We start from the raw sequence: 14,041 nt of genomic DNA, 5'->3' as shown, positions 1-14,041 counted from the left end.
TCAAAATGGAAATTTATACATGCCTAGAACTACCATAAGGAAAATACTAAACCAAAATTAATTAAATATAGCCAAAGCAGAGGGAAATGTCTATTTTTGAATGTTTATATTATCAAGAAGAGAAGGCTGAAAATTTAATAAACTAAGCATCCAACTTAAGATAGCAAAAGATCAGCAGAGCAAGCCCAAAGAAAATAGAAGGAAAGAAAAATAAGAGCAGACAATAATGAAACAGAAAAAATAAAGATAAAATAGAGAGGATCAACAAAGCCAGAAGTTGGTTCTTTGGAAAGACTAACACAGTAGAAAAATCTTTGGCAGGACTGATGATGAGGAAAAAGAGAAGATGAATAAATAAACAGTATTAATAATGAAACAGATATCTAGTACACATTCCACAGAAATCAAAAAGATAATAAAAGAAAGCTCAGAATGTCTTTAAGACAATAATTGAAATTTGCTAAGAAAGTAGAACTTAAGTGCTCTCACACACACACAGAAAAAGATATATGAGGTGATGGATATGTTAAATTTTTTTCATTTTATTGAGAAATAATTGACATACATCACTGTGTAAGTTTAAGGTAGATCGCATGATGGTTTTATTGACATATATTCTGAAATGATTACCACACTAGAGTTAGTTAACATCCATTCTCTCATATAGATACAATAAAACAAATGAAAATTTTTTCTACTTGTGATAAGAACTCCTAGGATCTTTGTACCTTTTGAATGCCTTCCTCCAATTCCCTCTCTCTGTTCTCCATCTCTGGTAACCACAAATCTGATCTCTTTTTCTATGAATTTGATGGGGTTTTTGGGGCTTTGTTTTTAGATTCCACATATAAATGAAATAATACAGTAATTTGTCTTTCTTTGTTTGACTTATTTCACTTAGCATAATGCCTTCAAGATCCATCCATATTGTCACAAATTATAGGATTTCCTCATTTTTCCTGGCTGAATAATATTCCCGTGTGTGTGTGTGTGTGTGTGTGTGTGTGTGTGTGTATGTATTACAACTTCTTTATCCATTAACCCATTGATGGACACGTAGGTTGTTTCCATGCCATAGCTATTATAAATAATGCTGCTATGAACATAGGGGTGGATATTTTTTTCAAGTTAGTTTTTTGTTTCCTTTGGATATATTTCCAGAAGTGGCACTGCTGGGTTATTTGGAAGTTCTATTTTTAATTTTTTGAGGATACTTCATACTGTTTTCCATAGTGGCTGCACTGATTTATAATCCCACCAACACAAGGTTTCCTTTTCTACACATCCACGCCAGCATTTATCTCTTGTCTTTTTGATGATAGCCGTTGAAATAGGCATGAGGTGATATCTCATTGTGGTTTTAATTTACATTTTCCTTATGATAGTGATGTGCAGCAATTTTTCATGTACTTGTTAGCCATTCATATATCTTCTTTGGAAAAATGTCTATTCAGGTTGTTTGCACATTTTCAAGGGAAACAGAAGCAAAAATGAACTATTTGGACCACATCAAAATAAAAACCTTCTGCACAGCAAAGGAAACAACCAATAAAACTAAAAGATGACCTGTTGAATGGGAAAAGATATTTGCTAATGACTTAGCTGATAAAGGGTTAGTATCGAAAATATATAAAGAACTTATAAAACTCAACACCCAAAAACCAAATACAGGCAGATGACATGAACAGACATTTCTCCAAAGAAGACATATGGATGGCCAACAAACACATAAAAAGATTCTCAACATCACTGATCATCAGAGAAATGCAAAACAAAACTACAATGAGATATCACCCCACACCTGTCAGAATGGCTAAAATAAAAAACATAAGAAACAACAGGTGTTTGCAAGGATGTGGAGAAAAATGGACCATAGCATACTATTGGTGGGAATGCAATTGTTAGTAGTGCAGGTACTATGGAAAACAATAAAGAAGCTCCTCAAAAAGTTAAAAATAGAACTACCCTATGATCTAATAATTGTACTACTGAGTATTTACCCAAAATATACAAAAACAGTAATTCAAAGGGATACATGCACCCAATGTTTATGGCAGCATTATTTACAATAGCCAAATTATGGAAATAGCCCAAGTGTCCATCAACTGATGAATGGACAAAGAATATGTGGTGTATATATATGTACAATGGAATATTACTCAGCCATAAAAAGAATGGAATCTTGCCATTTACAATGATGTGGATGGAGTTAGAGTGTATTATGCTAAGTGAAATAAGTCAGTCAGAGAAAGATAAATACCATATGATTTCATTCATATGCAGAATTTAAGAAACAAAACAAAGAAAAAAAGAGAGACAAACCAAGAAACAGACTCTTAACTATATAGGTTGTTTGCTCATTTTAATTGGATTATCTGTTTTGTTTTGTTTTGCTATTGAGTTGTATGAATTCTTTATATATTTTGGATATTAACTCCTTAGGAGATATATGATTTGCAAATATTTCTAATGGATACGCTAATTAATTTGATGGTGAAAATCCTTTCACAATATATACATATATCAAATGTTGTACACTTCAAATTTACTTTGTCAATTATGCCTCAATAAAGCTGAAAAAGAAAAGAAAAGGGAAAAAACAAAAGAATACTGGCATTTGTTTTTTGTTTAAAATTTTTTTGTAATGTTTATTTATTTTTGAGAGAGAGAGAGAGAGAGAGAGAGAGAGAGAGAGAGAGAGAGAGGAGCAGTGAGAGAGGGAGACAGAAACCAAAGAGGCTTCAAGCTCTGAGCTGTCAGCACAGAGCCCGACACGGGACTCTAACTCACTAAACAGGAGATCATCACCTGAGCCGAAGTCAGAGGTTCATCCGACTGAGCCACTGAGGCACCCCAAGAATACTGCCATTTGAATCACTTGCTATGTCAAAGAAATACGGATATATTGTTTATAAGAGACACATTTAAAATAAAGACACACAAAGCAAAAGGATGGAAAAACATATTGGGCAAAAGCCACAAGAAAACTAGTGTGGCTATATTATTATCAGGTAGAATGGACTTTAAGACAAAAAATATTTTTAGAGATGGAGAGGGTGACAGCCTAGTGAATAATGATTTTATACATATATGCACTGAATAAACTAGGCTCAATATACATGAAACAAATGCACAGGAAGAAATGGATGCACAAATCTATCATTCTTGGGGGGATTTCAAGCAATTGTGCTTAGTGTTGTTAGAACAAGCAGACAAAAAGCAGCAAAGATACAGAAAAAGTGGCAGCACAACTAATATGCTTAACATAATGTACAGATGTAGAGGTCTGTATCCAACAATAAGAGAATACCTATTTTATCAATTACTTTGGCAATATTTTCAAAAATTATTATGTACTAGGTCATTAAGAAAGCCTCAATAGGGGCACCTGGGTGGCTCAGTTGGTTGGGACTCTGACTCTTGATTTTGGCTCAGGTCATGATCTCACAGTTGGTGGAATTGAGCCTGGAAGTGGGCTCCCCACTGTCAGCACTTGGAATTCTCTTTTTCCCTCTTTCTGTCCCTCCCCAACTCACACCTGTGTCCCTGCATTCTCTCTCAAAATAAATAAAACATTTAAAAAAATAAAAAAAGAAAGCTTCAATAAGTTTCAAAGACTAATTATCATATATACAATAATCTTTCAACACAATGCAATTAAACGAGAAATTAATTACAAAAACATAAAAAAATTTAAGTTCCTGAATATTTTAAAATCTATAAAATATTTTACTAAATAACTCATTTTTTAAAGTAGAAATTTAAAGAATACCTGGGAGCAAATAATAACTACTACATAGAAAACCTGTGGGATGCAAGAAAAATTGTGCTTCTAGGCAAGTTAGCAAAGCCTACAAATTAATGAGACAAGTATCAATTTTAAGATATTGGTAAAAGAATAAATATATATACATAAATGAAAATACAATAGAAATGAAATAGAAATGAAAGATTCAATATAGGCCAACAAAGCCAAAGTTGATTTTTCAAAACAACTAACAACACAAACAAACTGCTGACAAGATTTATCAAGAGCAAAAGGGAGAAAATACAATTTTATAAGTGAAAGGGGAACATAATAAAGACAAAGTAGAGATTAACAAACAAGAAAACACTACTAACAACTCTATGCCAACAATTTTGTAAATAGAGGTGAGGACAAAACCCCAGGAAAAAAAGTTTAACAGAAGAAATAAAAGGTTTGAATAGTCTTAGACTATTACAGTAATTGAAGTAATTGAAACAATAGTTAAAATCTTCCCATAGAGAAAGCACTGATATTTTTATGGAAAAGTTTTGTTAAATTTTTAAAAAACAGATAAAATATGAAAATTATTTGAGACAATAGAAAAATAGAGAATATTACCCAATCTGTTCTAACAAGGCCAGTATAACAAACAAAATAAAACCAGGAAACGTATTATGAGAAAGAAAAACTACAGGCCCATTTCACTAACGAATATCAATACAATAATCTTAAAACATTCACAAATTGAAAAAATATATTAAAAAGATAATACACTATAATGAAGTTGGATTTATCCCAGATTTGCAAGGATGCTTTAATAAATGTGGGAAATTTATGCATTTATTTCAAAGGTTGCAGAAAAATCATTCATAATAAAAAATAAATACTTCATAATAGAAATGGAAGGGAGGCTCTTTATTCTCATAAAAATATTTACCAAATGCCTAGCACAAACATCATCCTAAATAGGGGGACATTAGAAATAGTCCCTTTAAAATCAGAAATGAGAGAAATATGCACGTCACTAACACTTGTATTCAATATTGCATTGCAGGTCCAAGTCAGTGTAACAAGACAAGAAGAGTATAGGAGGCATAAAGACCGGTAGTATGTGGCAGAAGGGACTTTCTGGGACTTCCAAGTGCAGACCTTAAGAAAACTATTTCCACGGCCTGTCTCTAGCAGTCCAACCCCCATGTTAAATGTCTAGCTCCCCTGCTAAACAGACCCCATGGACAGATGATGTACAGAGGTCATATGGGTAGAGAGAGGTTCTGAAATGAAAGGATTTGAAAAATCTAGCCAACAAGAATCAAAACCCCACGAATATGACCCCAGTTGATGTTCTTGTCAGCCTCCAGCCACTTGAGCTACCCTAGCTGAGGTTCCAGATGTATGAGTAAAGGAGCCATCTTGGACATTCCAGCCCCAGCAAACATCGGGCAGAGATGAGATAAGCTGTCTCTGCTATATCCTGTCCAAATACTAACCCACCATCTCATGAGCAAGATAAAATGGTTATGGTTTTAAGCCACTAAATTTTGAGGTACTTATTTAGTGATAGGCATTTTACACACCAGGAGCCTAACTCTATACACTGTTTTCTTAAGCTCCATGATACAAAGGATGTTTATATCCTTTATGAAGTATATAAAACGCTTTGAGGGAGAAACGCTTGAGGCCTTTTATCTGAACTCTTGCTATAGACATATTTTCACTGGTTGGCAATTTGTATATAATATGGATTATGTGGCAGATAGATGCCAAGGTGATCTCTAGCGATTCCTACCTCCTTGTCTTCATGACTGTGTAATCCCTTTAAGTGTAGGCAGGACACACACACATATAAAGATGATTGGATGTCACTCCCATGATTAGGTTATGTAATATTGTAAAGATGAGGAGATAACACTCCTGTGATTATATTACATTATATAAGCCTCTGTCTTAGTAGACTGGAACTACAGATTTTTGCTGAATGAATAAACAGCCATATTGAAAAAGCCCTTATGTTGAAGGGCTATGAGTAGCCAGCCTCTAGGATCAAAGGAGACCTCCAGTCAAATGCTAGCAAAAAGCTAAGCCCCCAGTCATGCAGTCACAAGGAAATAAAGTCTGCCAACAACCTGAATTCTTGCCCAGTGGATTCAAGTGGATTCTTGCCCAGTCAAGTCTCCAAATGGAAATGCAGCCTGGTCAATGCTTTGATTGCAGCATTGTGAGACTCTGAGCCAAGGATCCAGTTAAGCTGTGCCTGAGCTCCTGATCCATGGAAACTGTGAGATAACAAATGTGTGGTGTTTTAAGGCAGTGAATTTGTGGTCATTTGTCACATTGCAGTAGAACACAAATTCAGGAAAGTTTGTGTTGGGGGAGTATTATGAAGCATCACTTATGTATCCAGAAAAGAAGGGCATTACTAGACAAATAAAAGAGGCTACATAAATTCCACACATTACTTCATTCACAGGGTGTAGCTGGTGGTCATCAATATGCCTCGTGATTTTGATTTAGAATTGAAAAAAAGTAAAAATAAGTGATCCATTGCAGGATTTTAAACTTTGGAATGTAGTTCTAGTGAGAGTTGGTATAATGGTAATTGTGAGTTTTGTTTGCTTGTGGTTTTGTTTTTTATATTTTGCATGGTGCTTGCTGTATGTGTGGTTGAATAAGGCACTTCCATTTACCTTTCCTAGGGTTTTTGATGGTTTAGTTCTTTCTGATTTTCCCTGTCTCTATGCTCCCCAAACCAAGGATTGTAATATTTTAGTGCATGGCGTATTAGATGCAGAAGTCCATACCTTTCTGGTTTCCACAAGAAACCACTAATACTAAGTGTTTTATGACTTTTTTTGGAGTTGTGTGAGGGGTAGTGCCCTTTTACCAAAGGTTTGGAGAGAACAAAAGTGGGGAGTCCTGATGTGCAATGCTCTTGCTGGCTCTTCCCCTCTCTTCTTCTCAGTCTCTCCTAGTCTGCTTTGTGAGCAGTTGAGTATTTCCTCTCCTCAAGCAGGGAAGTTCTGTCCTCCTTCAGGTGCACTCAAGGTTTTAGCCTCTATCTGAATTAATTAATCAAGATATTTATTCCAATTAAATATTTTGTATGTGGCATACTCTGCCACTTTTCTACCCAATATCTATTTACTTGTTTTCCTTACTAACAGAACCCAGATAAAGTATTGATTCTCCCAAGCTTTTCTTAGAGCCAATAAGATGTATATAGGCTGTATGGGGCGTTGGGGAAAACTGTGATTTCCTGGTATAAAGGAACAGACTCAGCTGGCAGTGGTGCCCTTTTGTCCTTTCTCCTTCTTCCTGGCTAAACAGACTACACTGATTCATAGGGCTGCAGTCATCTGGTAACCTTGGAGGTGAATAGCAGAGCAGGAAAATAGCAGGGCTATCTTGAGACTTTGTTGAGCTGCTTTACTTGCCCTGTTTATCAATCTCAGGACCTACCGTCATAGAAGAGAACAAAATCTCGTATTTAATTAAGTCACTATTTATTGGATATCTATTACATTATCCTGGCTAATACAGTGCTCTTCCCAAAAGGAATTCTGGTGAGTAGTTTATTTTCCTTTCCACTTGTATTTTTATCTTTTATGAATGGTTATGTTGAACAACTCAAATAAAACTGGATCTTTATGTTCCCTCCTTAAGGTCTCCCTCAGCATGGTGATTTATCTCAAAGTAACATGAATCTGATTTCAGAAAGCAGTATGGTGTTCATTGAAGCCTCTTGAGCACAGGGAAAATTGCCACATATAGCTCACAGCAAAACTTCCCCCAAACCCTTTTTTGTATAGCTTTCTCTCTAAAGGAACACACTAAGCTACACTTCTCCCTACCCCTTTTTGCTAACTCCTCAAAACTGTGTCCACTTCTTTCATCCTCTTTACTAGCCTTTGAGTTGAATGTTTTCTTTAGGAGAAGCTTCATATCAGCACTTTTATGAATCAATCTGTCCCTATCTTTCTTCCTTAATTTTGTAGTTGTACCTATTAGCCCTGGAAACACATTGAAGAATCCATGTGCAGTCACAGACTTGTCCTCAGAAGGCAACCAAGGGAGAGAGTCGTGAATAGGGACACTTGAGTATTTTCCCCGCATGTATTAGCCAGGATTCTCCAGAAAAATAGAACCAACAGGATTGAATAGTTGGTTGGTTGATTGGTTGGTTGGTTAGTTGGTTAATTGTTTTTGAGGAATTGGATCCTGTGATTATGGAGGATTTTAAGTCCCAAGATTTACACTTGGCACTTTGGAATCCCTGGATTGCTGATGGTGCAGTTCTAGTCTGAAGGCTGGTGGCTTGAGACCCAAGAAATCCAGTGTTTCAGCTTGAGTCCACAGGCAGAAAAAAAACAAGTGTTCTAGCTCTCAGGCAGTCAGTCAGAAGGAGTTCCTCTTTACTTGAGGGAGGGCCAGCTTTTTTATTTTATCCAAACCCTCAACTGATTTGATGATGCCCACCCATATTGGGAAGAGCAATCTGCTTTAGTTACTCTACTAATTCAAATGTTAATGTCATCCAAGAAACACCCTCACAGACACCTCCAGAATGATGTTTGACCAAATGTCTGGGCACCCTGAGTCCCAGTCACATAAAATTAACCGTCATACCCCATCACACTTGTTATCTCTCACACAGCTCTCCACTGTATGTGCCAACTCTCTAGGCTCATTTCTTTTCACTTCCCTTCTCTCCTCCCTTCCTCTTTTCACCCCAGGCTCTTGGTTCTATGTCCTAGAGTAGACTCTTGCCTCTCCACCTTCCTCCCCTTCAAACCTCTGTTTCTCCTTTAAGGATTGGCTCACATGTCACTTCCTTTGTAGTGTTCTTTGATTCCCCCAATTAAACATAATTGCTCTTTCTTTTCTGCATGCCTAGTATTTTGTGTGACTCTTGGCCATGTACTTATCTCAGATGACTTGTGTTCTATTCATGTCTGTGTCTGACATGTCTGTGTCCTGTAAGTACTCTCCAAAGAGTTGATTGAAGTGGTAGGAGAGGATCAGTGATGTCATGTTTCCACAGAAATGGTAGCAATAATGAAAACTTGGCATGTGAGTAACTGGTTTCACTCTAATAACAAAGATATTTTAGTTGAAAATAAGTTTTACAAGTTTTTTTAAATTTTTAAATATTTATTTATTTTTGAGAGAGAGAATGAACATGAGCAGGGGAGGGGCAGAGATAGAGGGGGGCAGAAGATCTGAAGTGGGGTCTGCGCTGACAGCAGTGAGCCTGATGTGGGGCTCGAACCCATGAACCATGAGATCATGACCTGAGCCGAAGTCAGACGGTTAACCAACTGAGCTACCCAGTTGTCCCAGTTGAAAATAAGTTTTGAAATGGAAATGTGGATGATAATAATACAAATAGCTAATCATAAAAGCTATTGTGTCCTGGGCAATGCATTAAATGCTTTACATATGTCACCTTATTTAATCATCATATCAACACTATGAAGTAAATCCTAATAACTCTATTTTACAAATGAGGAAACTGAGGCAGAGTGGGGTAAAGTAACTTGGCAAGGTCACAAAACTAGTTGCTGTGGAGCTGCAGTTTGAACCCAAGCACAAATACGTAACACCCACATATGCACTGGGGAAAGGCAGAAGTGTGTAAAGTTCCCAGGAGGAAAGCTGTACACCTATGTACTCTGTTATGTGCATTCTTTGTTCTCCCCACCCCCCACTCCTGATAGCATTCCTTGTACTCTTGCCCACCGACAACGTGTTTTTTTGCTCCTTTTCTCCTGTTTTCCCTCCTTAAAAAATGCTATTAATTATTATAATGAAAACCTTTCTGGAAAAGCAACACCAGGCACCACATGCATTCCAAGCCTGGTTTTTGTTACCAGATTTGCTCTCCACACATGATTCTCACCATGAGCGTGAAGTTATGGTGCCCTTATTGTGACATGATGTAGTTGGCTCTGCTTTGTGGTTGGTGCTGCCAACCTCTGGATTAAATAATAAAGAGCCAATTGTATATTTCAGGGCTATTATACCATTTAATCAGGATTAAAAAAAACTGAATAGAGTAATGGAATCTGTAAATGTATTTATAATTAATGCTATTTTCATTTCACTGAAGTAAAAACACATTATGTGGATTATCAAGGGAAGAATATCCTAATTTTTTCTTTTCTAGAAATGAGCAATTTTACATCTAGAGTCTCCCTCCTCAATACCCCTCAATACCCCTTAAAAATTATTACAACTTCCTACTGGAAAAAGTGGGATTGGTCAGTTCTAATATATTTTTATAGTAGAAACTTAAAATTAAATATTAGGATACTTCCTACATTATCATATACAAGCAAATGTAGTGTCTTTAAGTTTCATACATTGCAATCTAAGAAAAGGTACTGAAATGAAGTAAATATTCTTATAATTTAATTCCCTTCTCAAGAATTTTCTTGCAGGTATCTTGTGAAATTTGCTATTGTAGGGACAAATATCTACTTTGGAGGAAATGAATCATCAGCATCTAAGTAGCTACTCTATAAATCACGGTGTTTTCAGAGCAAAGTCTCAGTTCTTTCACAACTTTTTTGATAAGCAAATGAGATTAAAAATGACTTTATATTTCACAAAGTTCTTTTTGATGGAAGAGCACACAAATCAGGCATTTAAATGTCAGAATGTAGAATTTTTCAAGAGGATTTTTTGCTACCAGACCTGCCCGTACGCTGCCCGTACATATCTTTAGGGCCAAGGAACTGAACTTTCTGAGAGAGTTTTGCTTTGAGGAAAGAGAACGGGCTTTAGCAGCAAGCCACTTCTTACGAAACAGCCTGGGGAAGGCTTCCAGAGAAAATATGAGAAATCTGCTATGTATTTAGAAATGCACTTTCCCAGATATGGAAGAGGCATTACTTGCAAACTTAAACTATTTTAGAAGTCATCGTCCTACATGTAATTAGGACATTTCAGGAGTCCTTACCCTGGTTAGCATAGAGAATAACTCTAATTCAGAAAAGTCTGATATTCCAACCAGAAAAAAAAGATATCCCTTTTGTCTTTTAATTCTTTTTGGTAACTTAACTCATCAATTCAGACTATTTTGAGAGAGAAGAATTATAGCTATAGAATTGGAATAAAACTTTCTGGGGCCAAATTCAGACTGACCTTGGGCAAGTCATTTACCACTTTGGGTCTAGAGTTTTCTTCCCCTCTGCTGCATTTTAGTAAGCTGGACTGGATCCCAGATTTGCTGGTCTGGTAGAAAAGGACTATGTGTCCTTGGCTGAAGATGTAAGAGGTGATGTGGTAATTTATGTGTTTTATTTTTAGTTATTAAAGACTTTTTTTTCTTCTTTCTTCCTATTCCTTCATTTCTTCCTTCTTTCCTTCCTTCCATTCTTTCTTTCTTTCTTTCTTTCTTTCTTTCTTTCTTTCTCCTTCTTTCTTTTTTCCTTTCCTTTCCTTTCCTTTCCTTTCCTTTCCTTTCCTTTCCTTTCCTTTCCTTTCCTTTCCTTCTTTCTTTTGAAAGAGAAAGAGAGCATGAGTGGGGGAAGGGCAGAGGGAGAAGGACAGAGAGAATCTTAAACAGGCTCCATGCACAGCGTGGGGCTCAATTTTACAACAGTGAGATCATGACCTGAGCTGAAACCAAGAGTCAGACATTTAACTGACTGAGCCACCCAGGCACCTCAAGACTCACTTTCTTAACCAGAGAGTTGGATGGTGATATGTGTTTGTCAAGAATTTGATCAATGAATGAGCAACAATGATAGACATGCAAATTATTGCTTCTATATGGCTTTCTTCTCTCAAAAGATCATAGGGACAAACTTGCCTATAATTATATTTTGCTTCGGTATGGCACTTTTCATTAGATGATATCAAAGTATTTTTGCAAATGTTAATTAAAATTTGCATCTTGGGGCGCCTGGGTGGCGCAGTCGGTTAAGCGTCCGACTTCAGCCAGGTCACGATCTCGCGGTCCGTGAGTTCGAGCCCCGCGTCGGGCTCTGGGCTGATGGCTCAGAGCCTGGAGCCTGTTTCCGGTTCTGTGTCTCCCTCTCTCTCTGCCCCTCCCCCGTTCATGCTCTGTCTCTCTCTGTCCCAAAAATAAATAAACGTTGAAAAAAAAATTAAAAAAAAAATTTGCATCTTCCCTGTGATGTGAATGTGATTGTTTTCCTGATAATACGGAGCAGCAGACTGAGACATAGAATACTTTAAAGGCTGCCCAAGATTACCCTGATGAACCGTACATCAAGAACCAAAGAGACTGTTCATAAGTTACATGCTCTAACTTGCAACACTATATAGTTACTTGGTAGGGGTTAAGTAATTAAGAAACTTTTCCAAGAAGGCCATTTGGCCTTGGTGCCACTGACTAAGTTTTCAGAAGCATCAGAATGCTTGTCTCCTAGGCAGAAATGGAGGCAACTCTATCTAAGTGAGGGAGGGAATGTTACCAGGAGACTAACTGGTTTTGTCGTCTCCTCAGAAGTTGCAGGCTTCATTTCCACCTGCTATGCTAGGCAGGTTCTATGGCATTGGGTGGAGTTTGTAAAAGCAGGGTTTTTGAGGAATAGGGATACTCCCCAAGGTATTACTGTGGATACTACTGGGGATTTCAGGGTCTAAGTAGAGCAAGCTAAGGGTTGGATAAATGGTCTCTCACTTTTCATAAAAACACAAAAATTCTGAATCACCCCAGAGACTTCTATAATAATCTCTGAGTGTGTTATAGGATTATTGAGCCCTATCTTTACAGGTTCTTAACATGGAAAGATTTTGCTCTTATGAGTGTTCACTTGGTGGTCATGTGGAGAAGTGGCTGATAGACAAAAAAAAAATAGTAGTTATGGTGGAAGGTGTTTTTTCCTTCTTCTTCTCTCATTGCCTCACCCCTGGACCACTGCCTCCTCACTTATTTTGTCATATTTACTTGTTTCTTCTTCAGTCTGTCCTGTGAAAACTAACTGCAAGATTAGTTTAAAGCACTGCTTTTTTTCTTTTTTTAAATCTTTAAAATGTTTTATTTATTTTTGGCAGAGAGAGAGAGACAGAGTATGAGCTGAGGAGGGGCAGAGAGAGAGGGAGACACAGAATCCAAAGAAGGTTCCAGGCTCTGAACTGTCAGCACAGAGCCCAACATGGGACTTGATCTAGTGAATGAGCCGAAGTCGGATGCTTAACCGACTGAGCCACTCAGGTGCCCCAAAGCACTGCTTTCATGGCAAATCTCTTCTTAGAAATCTCTCATGGCCTTTCCTTGCACAACAACATCAACAAAAACAGCAATAAATATAAGCCGTGTCCTTAGTTATGAGTAGACATTGTGCTAAGGTCTTACATACCTTATTTTTATTTCATTACAAATATTTCTGTATAATTTGAAAACCTGTTCAAAATTGGATCCTACCCTCCTTTTTCAATTGCATTTTCTAACATGTACTCTCTGCTCCAGTGGTACTGTGTCTCATTTCTGTGCCCATACCCACCCCCATCCCTGCTTTAAATGCCATTATCATTATCCTTGGCTCATTGTTTCCCTCTCATTCAATGGGTCCACTTTCCTCTGCCCATCCAATTCGTTTTTCAAGGAACAGCTTGAGTCCCACTTCAGGGCTTCTACCAACAATTCTATTTTCCTTCTACATACTAGTCACTATTGTTGAATCTATTATTACCACCCAGTTACTTGCCATTCTATTTTCTGATAGACTATCAGGGCATATTGAGTACCAATGTGCAAGATGTTCCTTGATCCCTCCATTTTCTTTTGGATCATCATCTTCTTCTAGATTTGACTTCTATATCAGGTAGGATAGGTTAAGTTATCCTTCATTAGTGAAGCCTCAAATCTTAATGGTTTCTAACAACAAAGATTTATTTGTTACCTATAATATGCATCTGTTGTAGGTTGGCTGGAGGCTCTGCTCCATGCCTCCTTATTCAGGGATGCAGGCTGACTGAGGGGCAACATCTGGAACATTGCCTAATGCAGGGACAGGGCAAAAAAGATGTGGCTAATAATACTCTAGCTCTTAAATCCAAACCCATATCTCTTCTTGTTTTTTATGGTCAAAACAAGTTAAATGGCTATGGCTAACTTCAAGGAGTACAGGGAAGTACAATTCTATCATGTACCTGTCAGAAAGGAAACCAGAATATTTGCCAGAAACTCTGATGCCTAATACAACATCCTTTTTTGTATAGACAAGATCAGTGGTTTTCAAATTTTTGACTATAGCCCATTATGAAAACTACCTTTTACATCATCACTGAATATACAATACATCTATGCATGTACTTAAC

This window comes from Felis catus, chromosome B3, assembly GCF_018350175.1.
Source record: "Felis catus isolate Fca126 chromosome B3, F.catus_Fca126_mat1.0, whole genome shotgun sequence".
Classification (NCBI taxonomy): Eukaryota; Metazoa; Chordata; class Mammalia; order Carnivora; family Felidae; genus Felis; species Felis catus.
The sequence above is the reverse complement of the archived record's forward strand: the minus strand, read 5'-3'. Positions refer to the sequence as shown.